Source organism: Saimiri boliviensis, chromosome 1, assembly GCF_048565385.1.
Source record: "Saimiri boliviensis isolate mSaiBol1 chromosome 1, mSaiBol1.pri, whole genome shotgun sequence".
NCBI classification, from domain to species: domain Eukaryota; kingdom Metazoa; phylum Chordata; class Mammalia; order Primates; family Cebidae; genus Saimiri; species Saimiri boliviensis.
The window spans coordinates 258,550,651-258,566,081 of record NC_133449.1 but is presented as its reverse complement, the minus strand read 5'-3'; the positions used below and the strand labels follow the sequence as shown (position 1 = coordinate 258,566,081).

Genomic DNA, 15,431 nt, shown 5'->3' with positions numbered 1-15,431 from the left:
AGGAGCAGCTGCAAATATAGATGAACTGTAGCAGAGATATTTGACTGCACAAAGACAAATATCAGTTGCTTGCAGACTCACATAAAAACCCTATCCGTGAGTGGCAGTGACAATTAAGCTGCATCTAGTGGCAGGCTTTATAGTGGCAGGTGAGTTGCTGTACTTCGATTGTACAGCTGCATCTGGTGGCAGACTTTAAGTCAGAATCTGGCACTTAATTTAGTCCATACATGGCCCATCCATTATTGTATTTACCATTTCCGTCCATGCTTCTTTCCTGCCCTATGGACTTGTCTCAGTCACAGTTTTGGTAAACCCACAAGCTAACCCGGCCAAAATGAGTAAAAAACAGACATCACTGGAGAGCTTCTTTGAAGGAGGGAAAGACTCAGTGATGATAAAACAGCAAAAGACTCTAAGACTGCCTATAAATATAAAGCTTCATTTAAAAGAAAATAACAAGAGTTCTACTTAAATTATGGGTTCATTTCAACAGGTGAGTCATATTCTGCAAGCCTACTTTATATAATACATGGTGACCGGCTATCCAACAAAGCCATAAAACCTTTAAAACTGCTTCACCACATGGAGATTAAGCACCCTGCATAAAAAGACAAGTCTTTGGAGTTTTTCTTTTTTAAGTTAGGATCTCACTCTGTTACCCAGGCTGGTATGCAGTGGTGCAATCTCGGCTCACTGCAACCTCAATCTCCTCCTAGGTTTAAGCGATTCTCCTGCCTCAGCCTCCCAAGTAGCTGGGATTACAGGTGCATGCCACTGCACCTGGCTACCTTTTTATATTTTTAGTAGAGACTGGGTTTCACTGTGTTAGCCAGGATGGTTTCAATCTCTGGACCTCACGATCTGCCGCCTCGGCCTCCCAAAGTGCTGGGATTACAGGCATGAGCCACTGCACCCAGCCCAGAGATTTCTTTTAGAAAAACAATCACCACTAGCAGCACTTTTCAGTGACACAGAATAGGTCCCCAAACTTGCCTACTTGGGTGACATATTGAGTCAGTGAACTCAATCTGTCACTTTAGGGGAGAATGAGAACTGTGTCCAGGTCAGCAGATAAAGTGTCTGCATTCAAAGCCACACTAAAATTACGAGGAAGATGAGTGAACACTGGGATTTCCGACATGTTTTAAATGCCAGTGATTTAGAAAGAGACTGAGCCCATGCCTTCTTTCTCCCACCTGGTGCATGATCACCTATCTCGGGTTTCAAAGAGTTTGAGCATTATTTCCCAACCACAAAAGACCCCCAAACTGGGAAGGAATGGATCCATGACCCATTTATAAATAAGCCAGGTGAACAGACTTTGGCCATGCTAGAAGAGGATCAACTGCTTGAGATCACAAGTGATGGTGTTAAAAATAGTATTTCAAGAAAGTAATAAAACAAATATTAGAACTCAGAATAAAAATCTGACACTGTCGTACAGACAACATGGGAAAAGAAATATTGGGCTAGAGATGGTCTAAGAACAGATACTATTACCTTAACCACATGTGGGGAGGGAACATTACTCATTCTTTAGTGAGATGCAACTAAGGATTGATATTAGAATCCAACATATACCTATTACTGTTTCTTGTAATTATATATGGGAAATGGATTGTTAGGTAAGATTTTATTTCTAAAGCTCATTAAATACTTGTGTTAAGTCTTGAGTTAACAAACTATGTATAAAGAAATTCCTAGAGAATGAGTATAGCCAGACACATTATGATCTGTTTCCTCATGATAGAAAAGACCAGCAATTATACTGTTATCCCATTTTGCTTTTTAGAAATGCGTACATTGTTTTAAAATAGTTAAGAAAAAATATGATCTATCTGATCCAATTTGCAAATAAAAACTGATGGGTAAAGGAAACATTTTATGAGGGAATTGGTGCCACATAATCAACAGAAAAAATTAAGAGAGTTTTAAAAATGTAAAGAGAATAATAAGTGGAGAAAAGTAATGTATATCTCAATGTATCTACCAGTCTATCTACACACAAACAAGTGTTATTTCATAATTCTCTTGGTGTCTTAGTAAACAAGCTTCCACACTGATAATATGTGGTTAACCCTTAACCACATTCCTGAATGGAATATGTTGAAATTTTACTATTTAAGACTAGAAGATAGATTAAAACTACTATGTACTTGAGTTCTTATGCACATAAAATATTGCTAGGATCCAGATTAAAGGACAAGGGAGATAAAGGGGAAGGTAAAAATCTAAAAGTTAAGAGAAGAAATGCTTAAAACAAAATTATTGAACTGACTTGACTTTGTATATATTACATTATTAAATGCATTATTAAAATATATATCCTAGCCGGGCGCGGTGGCTCAAGCCTGTAATCCCAGCACTTTGGGAGGCTGAGGTGGGTGGATCACGAGGTCAAGAGATCGATACCATCCTGGTCAACATGGTGAAACCCCATCTCTACTAAAAAAATACAAAAAATTAGCTGGGCATGGTGGCATGTGCCTGTAATCCCAGCTACTCCGGAGGCTGAGGCAGGAGAATTGCCTGAACCCAGGAGGCAGAGGTTGCAGTGAGCCAAGATCGTGCCATTGCACACTCCAGCCTGGGTAACAAGAACGAAACTCCATCTCAAAAAAAAAAAAAAAAAAAAAGTAAGTAATTTTCCTCAAGTCAAATTTTATCCAAAACTGTAAAACTTTTAAAACTTAGAAGTATGATATTCAGAAAAATGTTATCTTAATGAGTTGTAAGAAGGATTTTAAATTGATTTTCTCACATTTGACTAGCTTCTAAAGTATTGTCAGATAATTATTAAATTCAACTGAAGTAAAATAACTAATTTACAATAATGCATGATGATCAAAATACTGGTACATAAAAATGGGATAGGGGAAAACAGAAGCTGGAAAAGACTGGATAAATATGAAAACAACTTTCAAATTGCCACCAAAATGGCAAAACATAATTCTAGGTAAAATGGTTGACTTTTTAGCAAGTCAGATTAATAAAGTAATGGAAACATCTATAATTCTATTATAGACAGGGGTCTCACTATTTTGCCTAAGATGGTCTTAATCTCCTGGGATCAAGCAATCCTCCCATCTCAGACTCCCAAAGTCTTGAGACCACCCTTAGTTTACTGAAAGAATGCCTCTTCTTTCTTCACAGGGGCCTCATCTACTCTCTTACTTGATGCTGTACTACCAGCACCTGGCTTATATTTCATACGTGCATATATATATAAATTAATTTATTTATTTGAAGACACTCATGTGAAAAGGGCTTATTTCAACTTGGCAAACTCATTTTTTTCCTAGAAAGAGGAAAGAAGAAAGAAGTGCTGGGTGTCCTTTCTGTTCACCTTGGTTCAATTCTCAAGTTGAAAAGGGACACCACAGGAAAAGGGAAGCTGCTCTTCTGTTGTCAAGTATTCCCTATTTAACTGTGTCTCAACTCTGCCCAGGGTACTCAGTGGGGTAAAATCAAAAGTCCTTCCAGGGCAGGCAGGACTGTAGAGCAGCATTCCCTACCCCACTGACCCAATTTTTCTTCAGTCTTTAGTGTGATTTCCAGCCTGAGGCTGAATCCTCACATTAGTTTACATATGCATTCTCAGCTCAAAACAATGAACCAGTATCCTGAGGGACTGATTGCTAAATGTAACCCTGTGAAAATCACACTGACAGTATTTGATGTCTACTCCATTTAAAAGCCATCTACCAAGCATAAAAAGGGTATCTTGTGACTTGTACACTACAGGAAGAGAACAAGTAAGAGTCCCAAGCCTAAATCAGAATTATCCTGCTCAGTCTTCTTCTAAATTTACTTGCTTCAGCCACAACAAAAGCCAAGGACCACTTTGTTCTCTTTTCTTACACAAGTTTGCAGTCATAATAAACTTTTAAAAACAGTTTTAAAAAAGACTCCTTTAACTGCAAAATCCAATATCTCAGTCCACACCGTGGATATTCTTTGTCTCAGAAACTTGGTCAAGGATGTTAAGGTAATAAGGTCTGCTGCAAACATCCAAATATAAACAATGGCTTGTTGACTCTAAACCCTGCTGAGTGTTTTCATCTTGAGTGTTTAACAGCTTTCTGACATGGTAGGAGATCCTATCTTCTTCCTCTAGACAATAAACAGCTTTCTCATCCCTCTTTGCCTTCTCAGTCATTCAACACTTTAACTATAGGGAGGAGGACAAATTCTTTTCTGTATGTGGAGACTTGAAGACTACTAGGAAGCATACACCCAATTCACACCCTTCCTCTTTCATCATTACCAGCTCCTCTTTTTATTGTTTCTCCAGCTTCCCTGTTGAAAAGACAACTGCTAACAATTGCATTTGTGGTACTAGGATAAGAAATCTAATTGTACAGGCTTGTGGCCAGAGATCTTGTCCAGTTAAGCTTGATTTCCAAAAGGAGAGCTACAGAGACTTTCCCTTAGATGTCTTTCCATTCACAGACTTCAAGGGAAGTTCATACTATACTGTTAAATGGCTGCACTTGAAAATTTTTCTCATGTTTTTTTTTTTTTTTCTTTCACCTTTATTTAACCCCTCCAAAAATACTAGCATAGATGTTGAGTGAGGCGTGTACTGCTCACTGGAATCAATAGTTTTCTTTTTTCAGTTGCCCTTGCTGACTAACTACTATGCAAGGTAATCACATTGGAAAGTCAGAAGTATTTTTGCTTGGAAACTGAAGCAAAATAGTGGCACACAAATTTTTTAGGTAACAAATTTGCTGGCAAATTTATTGCAGGCAGAAAAACCTAGAACTAGTTGTTTTCTTTACAACATACTTTATTTCTCAGATTCTGTACATTTCCCTTAACCCTTGCAATTATCTATGGGATCTTAACCCATACTGACAATCTCATGTATATTCATAAAATACTTTTTAAAAGTCTAATGGTCAGGCATGGTGGCTCACTTGTAATCCCAGCACTTTGGAAGGCCAAGGCAGGAGGATTGCTAAGCCTAGGAATTTGAGACTAGCCTGGGCACCATAGCGAGACCTCATCACTACAAAAAAACTGAACAATTAGCTGGGCATGGTGGTGCATGCCTGTGGTCTCAGATACTCAGGGTGGGCTGAGGCAGGAAAATCACTTTAGCCAAGGAGGTCCAGGCTGCAGTGAGCTGTGATTGTACTACTGCACTCGAGCCTGGGTGTCTTTTGCAGCAACATGGATGGAACAGGAAGCTGTTATTTTAAGTGAAACAAGTCAGACACAGAAAGACAAATATGTATTCTCACTCATAAGTGGGGACTAATAATAATAAAAATTATCCGGGCATGGTGGCGCACACCTGTAGTACCAGATACTCAGGAGGCTGAGCTGGGAGGATGTTTGAGCCCAGGAGTTTGAAGCTGCAGTGAGCCATGATTGTGCCATTACACTCCAGCTTGGGTGGCAGGGTTAGACTCTGTCTTTAAATAAATAAATCGTCTAAGAAGAAGAAAATCATGCAAGAGAGTGGATTTCAACCTAGAATAACTACTTGACATATTTGAAGAATTACTAATGTAGATTTGCTCTTATTGCTAGTAAAGAGCTACCTTTCATTGATTCCTTTTGGTTTAACTAAGTACAGTCTTTTCTATATTGTAGATGTAGATCTGTCATTGGCTGGCATAGACTGGTCATAGTTTCTTAACTTAGAATCACTATCTGCTACTTCATCAATGCCTCCAACCTAATTTCCACATGAAAATTTAAATGAAAAAAATCATAAAAATGAGAGTTATCCAATATAAGCAACATTTGCTTTGAAATTGATGGCTCTGACCTTTTAAGTCGTTTTGGAAAAATTACCATCCAGTCTGCAACACAAAGCAGTTGTTTTAGGTGGCAAAATCTTGTCAAGCTGAAGCACCCAACCCTTAAGAATGGGTAATTGGCAAAACCTTGTTCCAATTTATCTTTAGTCTCTACTGAATCTGGGCAAACAACTGTGAATTTGCGCTAAATTCCTCTTCCTATAATAGGCAGCCTGGCTTCCCATGGAGACAGAGTTTTCAGAGCCTTAGTATCCTCAGGGTATCTGCCAGTACAAAGCTGATCTAGGATAAGCCACATTAATAGCGGTTTCCTCTTGTCATTCTTAAGCTGTCCTTTTATATTTATTAGCTCATTCTTGTGAGTTAAATATTTTGGATGTATTTCTGCTACTTTAATATTTATCCAATACTTATTCAAAAACTGTATGTCGTTTAATCCTTTAGTAGTTTTTCAACATTTCCAAAAGTACTGCATTTTGAAATGAAAGTTAAAGAAGCATTATAAACAAGGTGCAAGGAGACAGTGGCAGTCAAGACTTCTCTTTCTCAACATATGGCTTATGTTACAACTGAGTAAGTCCCCAGCTTTTATCTCTGAGAGCTGTGAAGTTGACTGCTCATAAGGGCTCAATGTCTAATTAATCCTTACTTAAAATTCACCTAAGTAAGTATAACAGGGATAGGAAGTTGGTTTCTGTTAGCAGTTCCACCTTTCACCCTACCAAACATCTGGGAAATATTCCGTTTAAGATCAGATCCAAGCCTTTTGGCATTAACTACCTTAAAACATTAAGATATCACCAGTAATTTGCCTCTTTGTCAGAAAATTAAAAGCATATTTGAGATATAAACGTGAGTGTGCCACTAATATTACTGGCAATAATTGAGAGTTGTTCCTTTATTGTAATGAGGGGAAAACAGAGGGTATTCTCAGATGAAATAGGTAGAATAAGTCGAAATGGTAATATTACTCGCCTAAAATAACTGTGTATGTAATGAATGCTAAAAATGAAGCATATTAAATGCTACTGTTTTCCTTCATGGTTATTGTACTGTTATGGTAGACAGTGTACATAGCCTGCATACGCAATATAAAGCCTCGTCTGTCTCTTTGAAAAATATCAAAGTTACAATCTAAACTGTTCAAAATATAAACTAAAGATTATCAGCTTAATTGATCAGACATCCTTTTTTATGAGATTATTGACTGTTTACTTAAAAAAAACGCATGGATGTTTTCTTCAGACTTTGTCTCAGATACAGTATTTTACATTCATATTATTAATAATTAAAGGTGAGATTATGGGGAAAAGACATTATAAATAGTGACTCCTGGTAAAATTTTGACAGCTGGTTATGACTGTATTTATATACTAAAATTAATGGTAAAAGGAGAGATAGGCAAATGAGAAGTGCTTTTCAAAAGTTTGAAGACATAGTTCTGAAAAATTTCCTTGGGAGCTAAATTTAAATTTCTGACAAGCTTCTTCCATTTGTCAAGTTACAAATTAAGCCAGACTAGATAGTCCTTAAAATTTTTGCATACTTATTTTAGGAGCTCCTTTCTTTCTGAGGCCACTCCACCAAGACTTTGCTTATTATATTTTTCATTTTGGAGCTTTGCTTAACATTTCAGACTCTTCCTTAGAAACTGCTTGCAAAACATCTATCAGTATCCAAATTCTTATGCCCATAAAGTTCATGTGATTTTAGGCTTTATTAAATAATTCCATTGATAATAAGAGAAAGAGGAAAAGGAAACTGGAAATGTGACCGTGCCTTTAATTGGAGGTTCCAAAATTTTTCTCAAGCAATTTTCATGTTTGGTTCAATGTTTTCTAAAAAAGCATTGACATTTAAAACATTCTTTAAAAGGTCATTTTGAAGACATGTGAGCAAGTTGTACTGAGGGTGTTGTATGTGCAATTAGGGTTCTTTTCTCTGTAAAGCCTTGCCAGTTCCCTAGATGAATGAGAATCCACCAGCTCAGTTTTCATCACCTTTTATGTCTCTGAGTCTGACACAATGTTGTTGATCCTATTTTGCATGCGAAAAACATGTGGGATTGAAAATTAAAAGCAGTTACCAGCCAGGCTGCTCATAACACATAACCAAAGATCATCGAGAGCAGAAATCATGGTAGCATCATGCTAAAAGGAATGTTGAACAGTGCCATGAATATTGTGGTTACTCAATACTTACTGATTGGTTGATATTTACATGTGGACACTTTTGGGCTTGAGATGGAGACATCCAAGCTGTGTTCTGATGGTAGTGTAGCTGAATATAAATAACTTGAAGGGAAAAAAAAACCCTACCAATTCCTTCCTGTCTCTCCACCTCTTCAGAAACAGCTAATACTATTAAACCTAATAGAAGTGTAAAGCACAAGTATGAACCCCATTTTTCCATTTAAATAATACAAAGAGGTGTTTGGCATCACGTTAAAGTCCCCCCACCCCCCCATCTTTGCGTAGAAATTTTGTTGGTAGTAGTTCCAGCTTTGGCTTGGCAAGTAGGAAGCTGTATGAATTTGAAACAGCCAGTTAATGTCTAGGAGTTTCCTTCCTTATCTGTAAAATAAGTCAGTTTCCCCAGAGGTGATTATCAAAGCCTTTTCCAGCTTTAGAATTCTATGATCTATGAACAAGAGCCAAAATCACAATTTAGGATTTGGCACCTGATGTTATACTATGCTAGTGCCATGGAACTGCTTATTTCATTAATCTCACATGTTGAATTTCTCTATGTAACCTGGTTTGACTTTGTTGTTTTTTCCTTTAAAGAAACTAACCATACTATCCATTTGGCAACCGAGAATGGTTCTTAAAAGAGCTTTTAATTATACTTGGGAAATAAATGCAATGCCAGTGGCACATATGTCCTACTGCCCTCTAGTGGGTAAAACCATATCTTCCCTGGAAGAGTTACAAGTTTGGTTAAGATAGCACTTCTTAAATGATGCAAATCACCTGGGGTGACCTTAGCTTGTGCTTTACAAACTCCCAGTTTATTTCAATGCTGCTGGTCCTAGGACCACACTTTGAGTAGCATGAGTTTACGTGATTGTTTTTGGTACATAATTAAGGAAGGAAACATATTTGGCACATGATATGAAAGTTGGCACATATGAAAGAAGTTTCTAGTTAGAAGATGCAGAGGAAGAAACAGAAACAGAAAGAAGGAGGAGGAGGAAGAGAAGGAGGAGAACGAGGAGGAAGCGGGATAACAGCAAGAGAAGGAGAAGGAGAAGGGGAAGACTATGAAGAAGGAATTAAATCCATCAGATTGAAAGGGCTCATGTGGCAAAACTACATAGTTCTTCACCACTGGCAATCTCTAGAAAGTTTCTGTGTCTAGGCTTAATATGACAGTATATGCATTAGGACTTACATTGTGTCCCTCTTATGTTTTATTATATTTTAGTAAATTTTAATTAAAATGTAGGCCTGACCAAAAAAAATTACTACTAGTTGAACTAAAGATTTTACAATTCTATAATTGTGCAAAAATATACATTAAAATCAGTCTAGACATAAAATACTACTTCTGTGTATTTTATTACAGAAGTAAGCTGTGTTGATGGAACATTGAGTATCTACATCCAAAAGCACTTAACTCTTGCATAGTGAGATTTCTTACCAGACAGTAGAATGCTCAAAGTTAAGCAACAAAAACTTGTATGTTCAAAGGACTGTTCTGAGTACTGAGAATACAGACCAAAGCAAGGAAGCCAACTCAGCAGTGATATTTTGTCATGAGTTCATTCCACAGAGAAGAAGAGAAAAATCACTATGTTAAAGTATAACAAAATTTATAGGTTAGTAATAGTCCCATTTATGGGGCATCACTATGTCCTTGACCCTGTGCTAAGCAAACATTGGTCATTATTTTGATGGCATCATTATTTTGATGGTCCCATTATATTCTCCATTATAAGCATGAGGAAGCTGAAACTAAAAGAGGTTAGAGTCAAGGTCCAAACTCCTGTATGACATCAAACCTTAGCCACTAGATTATGTTGCATTTTGTTAATTTTCAAAATGTTAACTCCACCTAATCAACAGATGAATGGGAATCCTTTCCCTTTGTGTTCCATATTTTCAACAGCTACCTCATTAGTACAACGAAAGATGATGGGAGGTTGTCAGTTTGAATAATAAATAATGTGTTAGTATCTCAGCATCTTTTTGTTTGTATTCAATGTGTGAGGAGTGTGGCTTGTAGGAAGAGACAGGAGGAGGGAAAGCAGAGACTGAAACTAGTATCTCTGTTTTAAGTCTGGTTCCCTACTCTACCCCTTCGTTAGCTTTCATCCTAGTCCACTAAATCTTCTGGCCCACACCCTCTTTCTTTTCAGAAACAAATGGGCACATGGGGTAAAAGGTGATTCTCTTCTGACGCTGCAACTAGGAGGAGTTCCATTTCCTTAGAATAATGCTAAATATTACTCCAAATTTACCTTCCCAGTTTTCTGTTTCCAGGCAAGCCTCAGTTACTTGTCTTAAAACTTTCTTATGCCCCGTTTTGAATGAGTATATAGTGCTCTATCCTATGTCTACAACTTTAGGCCTTATATATGTTCCTGTTTAACCATATTATCCTGTACTTCAGAGTGAGAATCCATTTGAAAATACTGCTTCTTCTAGTTCTTTCAGAGAATATTCTGAGTTTATTTCTGAAATATTCTCAGGCATTGTCTACAAAGATCTCTTGAAATCCAAAACCAACATAAGGTCTCTCCTAGGTCACTTAAAAAAAGAATCACCAGCCATCTTCTTATCCCACCTACATAGGGGAATATGGCTACTTCTCACAGGAAAAATTTAACTCAGAAATGCCTTTGAAGCTTACCAATGGAAATTTCTTTAGAGGTGATATTAAAGAATGTCAGTAATTTGGATTGAACACAATGAACGTCCTAATGGTTGAATGAATTACCTAGCTTAACACAACTGGTGGTTAGGCTAGCTGAAATTCAAACTCATATTTTTTTTCAATAGCTGCCAAATGCTCTTTTTCTAGCTCTAGAAAAATGATATTATTGCAGAGTAGCTACCACCTAATATGGTAATGCCTAGCGAACAAGAAAGCTGGTGTCTGACATTGTTTAGTCAGCTGACAAATAAAGATACTTGCATAAACAAGCCCAGGAAGAGCGCAGTGGAAAATGATCATGAAAGTTGGGAGAAAATCGTGAATAAGCATAAGGTAAATCCCTGTATCACAGAACTGTTCCCTTTTTTTGTCTCTCTTAATCAGTTTCAGTTAAACATTTTCCTCTACTAACATTAGTATTTTAAAAAGATATAAAACTGTATTTGATTTAATGTAATGTTTTCCATATACTTCCAGGCTCAAAATTTAACCTCATCATGAAAAACTAATGAATAATTGCAAGATGTGAACATTTAAATCTGAATAGATTGTCTTTTTTTAATCATCAGTTATAAATGAAATTTGGTTTTAAAACTAGGCTTACAGGTAGGAATATGTGGATCATAACATAACAATAATCATTCATAACAATGATCATGCACCAAGAGGCATTCATGCATCTTTTCTTTTTTTTTTTTTTGAGACGGAGTTTCGCTCTTGTTACCCAGGCTGGAGTGCAATGGCACGATCTCGGCTCACTGCAACCTCCGCCTCCTGGGTTCAGGCAATTCTCCTGCCTCAGCCTTCCGAGTAGCTGGGATTACAGGCACGCACCACCATGCCCAGCTAATTTTTTGTATTTTTAGTAGAGATGGGGTTTCACCATGTTGACCAGGATGGTCTCGATCTCTTGACCTCGTGATCCACTCGCGTCGGCCTCCCAAAGTGCTGGGATTACAGGCTTGAGCCACCGCGCCCGGCCCATGCATCTTTTCTTAATGGTGAGAGGAAATGGCCTACTCTCCCTTCCCTTCCCTTAAGCATGCCCAAGTAGACTGGAGAGCCCCAGATTTTCCTTTTCGTATCAGGTTAAACTCTAGTGGCTCTATTTTCTATCCCATTCATAGCTAGTGTTCTACTTAGTATGCATCTTAATATATAACAAAAAAAATTCTTTCATTATTCAGGGCACTTTATAAAAATAAAATAAAATTTAAACAAAAGTTCTCTTGAGAATTCTACTGGTAAGAATCATTTAGATTTTATGTTCCCAATTCTAAAAAAATTACAAATGTAGTTTTTCTCATGTTAAACATATTCATTGATTTACAACCTGAGCATTATTAAGAGAGGTCAATTATATTCTATTTATTTAGATTATTTTTTTAGCACATGAATGCTAATTATGGAAAACACATCCTTTGTATCAATTCATAGAGCAGTTAAGCCATATGATTAGAGTTGCCTGTCTAGCTTTAATTTACTGCTTTCCACTCCACTGATTATACATGTTGGAAAAGTACAGATTGTGAAAATGAAAAATAATCTGTAAACAAATGTTATAGAATATGCTACTTACCTAGGCATACCCATTTTAGTAACTCATATAACCATTCATATTATTGAATATTTAAAATATCATAATTAGTGAATATTAATAAAAGTAACTTCAACAGAAGTCTAAAATATAGGACAATTCTATGGACTCAAATACTTGACAGACTAGAAAGTAAAAGGAAAGAAAACTGAAACAAGGTAACATAAAATATGTACCATTTTTAATGTGAGTATTGGACCACAAGTTTGTGGATGAATAAGATATAACTGTTTTATCCTTATCATTGCATTTTAATGAACCTGAATGTTTTTCATCATATTTTAAAACCAAATTTTCATCAGCATTTCATTAATGTTTTGGAGAGCTGTGATTCTTATAACTGCCAATTATTAAGTTCTTTATGTGTGAGTTTGATTCTCTTTCATTTTTTATTTCTAATTCATTTTATCTCTTCAATGAAAGTTTCTTAAAATATGTAAATTTTTTCTGAAAAGTGATTTTAAATAGTCTAAGAAATACTGATATTTTCCAAAATTTCTTTCACAGTATTTAAATGCATAATTTTGTGCTAGTTTATGTATTTTATTCTCATCTTTTTGTGGTTTGGTTTCATAATATTGAGAGATAATCACTTTTAAATACTGTGATCAAAATTACTGATTGTCACATTCTATGTTTGTCTGCTTTGTTTTGTTGTAATCATATCACTTCATTTGTGGAGGACAACTGTCTCAGCAAAGGTTTCTCTAATGAGTACCATAAGTGACAGAAAGACTATATAAAGCAATGCTTATACATTTGAACTTTGGAAACCTGGAGTTCAAATCCTGGCTCCACCACTTATTATTTTTGTAACCTTGGATAAATAAATTTAAGCTTGCTAAGCTCAGTTTTTTTCATCTGTAATATGAGATGAAAATAGAATTTAGAACTGTGGTGAGGATTAAATGACATGATGCCTTAAAAGTATGCAGAAGAATGATAAAAGGATATGGTAAAATGACAGTTATTATTATTAATCTTGTTTTGCATATTTCAGAAGTCAGCAACTTTTCATCTGAGTTATGTTCCATCTAAAGTGAAGTCTAGGTAGAGGAAGTGACATGGAAAAGTGCTTACTAACCAATTTAAGAAGTGGCAAAGCAGAATGGTAAACCAGAAAATAACCAAAGATGAACCTCAAATTTTCTTAGATCCTCCCCAACAACTGAATCAAACTGAGAATGAGAGCTATCTTATTTAAGATAGAGTACCACTTACTACCACTACTATTACAACAAACTTCAATCCCCAAAACAGGCCTTAAAATCCAATTGTTTTACTTGTGAATATTATTAAATGTTCTAAAAATAGGTAAGCTTATGTTATATTAGTGATCCCAATTTATTTTGCAAAAGAATAGCATAACTCTGATACTGAAATATAATTAAGATAACACAAAAAGAAAGATACTATTGAATCCTAAATAACACTAAGAATTCCATAGTCTATTATAGAAGATGTCATTATGATCAATTGAGATATATCCCAGGAATTCAAATGAGGTTTACTCTTAGTAAACTATACCCACTGACACAACTAGTATTTAAATTAACTCACTAGTCCAGGTCAATGCAATGTAACATTAAACAAAAATTAGAAGGATAAGAGGAAACCATACCATCGTTGCCTTTTGATGATAGAATTGCCTAACTAAAACACAAAACAATCTACCGAAAACCTTTATTTAATTTTGTTCAATTAAAAGTACTTTACATCATTATTTTTCTATATGCCAACCACTATTAGAAAATAAAATGGTCAGAGATGCCAAGAACAGATTTAGATATTAAAAAGCATATTAGGGCTCAGCATAGTGGCTCACACCTGTAATCTCAGCACTTTGGGAGGCCAAGGTGGATCACGAGGTCAGGAGATTGAGACTATACTGGCTAACATGGTGAAACCTTATCGCTACTAAAAATACAAAAAATTAGCCAGGCGTGGTAGCATGTACCTACACTCCCAGCTACTCAGGAGGCTAAGGGAGGAGAATCACTTGAACCCGGGAGGCGGAGGTTGCAGTGAGCCAAGATTGCACCACTGTACTCCAGCCTGGGTGACAGAGTGAGACTATGTCTCAGAGGAAAAAAAAAAGGCATATTAGAATTATTATGTGTAATAATGACAAACTGAAAAAAAATCTAAATGTCCAGCTAAATGTATGTGTTACATAAATTATTATTCTAGCATGGTTAAAATAGCATTAATGATTTGAGGAATTGCTAATAATGTAAGCTTTAAATATGACATTTTATGCTTGCAATTCTATAAAAGCTGCAATTTAACATATTATCTTAACACAGTTTTTATATATCAGAAAGAAAAAAGATAATCTAAAATAACAATGATTGCTTCTATGTGATGACATTATTGGTTATTTTTATTTTCTTTGTACTCTCCTGTATTTTCTACAACCAGTATTTAGTACTTGTTTTTCAGAGTACAAAACTGATTTTCAGAAAATATGACAATAATCAAATTTGAAGGATACCAAAATAAATTATATGTAGACCTCCTGGTTTAGAGTTCCTGCAGTGACCGGAGGTCTCTGCCATTTAGAGGAGATAAATGCCATATCCACATTGAAAGATGTGGCACAGATACCATTCAGGTTGACAAAAGTATCTGTCCAGCATGTTTAGCTTCCTAAGGCTTTGATGTGTTTAAAAGATCAGCAGAGCTTTTCCCTTGTCTTCCCTCATCACAACACAAGTTCAAAGAAACATTTGTTATGAAAAGTCTAAATTGTAACAAACATTTCTTCCCAGATTTGAATTACAATTTAAAGTTTCTCTATAACTTATCAGAAATGCCCCAACAGCTGAGTACTCTACTAATTTTCATTAGCTATCTGTGATTAATATGTTCTAAGTATCAAAGACAAAAGAATGAGACATATTATTGTTACTGATCGAGGTATGTAAGAAGATAACATAGAGAATTAATGTAGAAAAGCAAACTATATCTAGATTGAGATTGCCTATCCAGCAACTTAATAATGAATTTAAAGCATGTTAAGAACGTCAGTTAGAATGTGGATAAATGGTCATGTAAAGCCAAATCAATGAATCTAATTTCCTGTTCATTTAAAACCAACTATATTTAATTTTAAACAGCTTTTTTCCTTTTACTGTTTTCTTTTTCCTAAAAGTGATCAAAGCACACAAGGAATATGA

The 15,431-nt window shown here is 35.8% G+C and overlaps 1 protein-coding gene across 1 annotated transcript in view; it reads right to left on the bottom strand.

The window, feature by feature from the left end:
* FGF10 (fibroblast growth factor 10) overlaps positions 1-15,431 on the bottom strand; it is an 85,917-nt gene that overhangs the window by 18,972 nt on the left and 51,514 nt on the right. The gene's annotated exons all lie outside the window — the stretch shown is intronic.